General features: G+C 51.2%; 1 protein-coding gene across 2 annotated transcripts in view; it reads right to left on the bottom strand.

Moving 5' to 3' along the window:
- Positions 1-1706, bottom strand: part of MKNK1 (MAP kinase interacting serine/threonine kinase 1) — a 42508-nt gene extending 40802 nt beyond the window's left edge. The window contains exon 1 of one of the 2 annotated variants that reach the window (XM_021711932.1): positions 1604-1706. The gene's annotated coding sequence lies outside the window, so the exon portion shown is untranslated. The remainder of the gene's footprint in view (positions 1-1603) is intronic. The other variant, XM_021711931.1, reaches the window with a different exon arrangement.

Below are 1706 nucleotides of genomic sequence, written 5' to 3'. Positions count from 1 at the left end.
ACAAGGTGAAGGCTTGGGAAAACAAAGGGAAGCAGGGCAGGAGAGAAGTCTGAGGACAGATTATGGAGGGACTTGTCTATGAGCCTGAAGAGTCCAAACTCTATACAGTAGACAATGAAGCCCACCAAAGATTCTGAGCAGTGTCTCAGGCGATCACAGGAGCACCCACGAAGAAGATGCAAAAGGAACCAAGTTGTTCAATTACTATGGGACCACATCCCAGGACACCACATGCACCTCTTGAGCATGTGCTGGATTCCAACAGCTCCTGTTCACAGAGCTTCCCTCTCCCATGTTTTGACCCCACGCAGTCTGAGTTGCCAGGCCCTCCAATTGTCAATATCTGCTCAAGTATTAGAAATAGGACTCCCAGACAAAGTCAAGCGTTCAACCAACTCTCTGGATGACAGAAAAAGAGCTGAGAGGGCACCAAAGTCTCTAGCTGGCTCAGTTCCAGATAAAAACTCAACCGTGGGTTTCTTCCTTGCATCACTCCCAGTCCAGTCCTCTTGAGAGGGGCTGAAGCTAAGGATAGTGAACTGAAAGCACCTAGCTGATGGCTGGGATCTAGCTAGACATCGTACACCAACTGTCCAGTGGAGTGCCTGACACATGGACAGTGGTACGTAGGCATTAGTTTCCTTGCCATCCTGCCAGGTCAGTTCCACCTGTAAATCCCACTAAGGCTTTAAGGTCCAGGTCACATCAACTCTTCTCCCAGGACCTCTCTAAAATACCCAAGCCCAAAATGACCTAGTTCCCCTGTCTTCAGCACCCATTACATGACAGGTGCCATACTAGGTGACTTACATATAATCCCATTCAACCTTCACAATGGCCCTATTATTCCCACTTCATAGGGAAGATATGAAGCTCCGAGATGGGAAATAATTTATCCAAGGACACACTGCTAGGAAGTGGCAGAGATGAGATCTGAACCCAGGACTGCCTGGGTCAATCACTTCCAACAACACTTCATTCCTGTGACAACCCCCCCACTCAATGCCCTCTGATCTGTCACTGTCAGGTAGCCTGGAAGCTCTCTAAGGAGACAGACTGCATCTGACACTATTACCTCTTCCCACTGGACAGCCACCCACACATGTCAGGAGTTTTTAAATATTGCAAAATAAACGAAAACAAAATTAACTTTAAAATAACGCAGTACCCAGAGTTTGTAAATTCCTCACATGAAAACTATTTGTGACGTCGGACTGTCTGATCCTTGAGCTCAGTCACAGCCTCAGCTCTGATCCCTGGGAGAGACTGAGTCTCAAACTGCTCACAGAGTAAGCTCCGACCTCAGACACCGACTGAGCCCTGACCTGTCAAAACTCAAAGTCCGACCCTAGGCACAGGCTGAGCCCCGACCGAGGCACACACGGCACCCGGGTCTCGGCACAGACAGAGCCCCGAAAGGTCACAGATGGAGCCCTGAGGACACTCCTAAAAAGCGTCCCCTTTGGCGTCCCTCAGTAGTAGAATCGGGTCGTGACCTCAGGCCGCTCTGAAGTCTCTGACAGCACCCTCCCGGGCACACGGACTCACTCACAGACCCCCACCTCATTTTGCTCAGAGGAACAAGTCGCTGTCTCGCCTTTACCTTCGCTGCCTCCCGCAGGAGCGGTCGCGCGCAACCCTACCCGCAAAGCTCCCCGAGAACGCGGAAGGGGCGGTGTTAGACCCAGGGGGCGGGGCCAACCAGA

Source organism: Carlito syrichta, unplaced genomic scaffold (genome assembly GCF_000164805.1).
Source record: "Carlito syrichta isolate Samal-C Ts95f unplaced genomic scaffold, Tarsius_syrichta-2.0.1 Scaffold302919, whole genome shotgun sequence".
Taxonomy (NCBI): Eukaryota; Metazoa; Chordata; class Mammalia; order Primates; family Tarsiidae; genus Carlito; species Carlito syrichta.
This window is presented reverse-complemented; position numbering and strand designations above follow the sequence as displayed.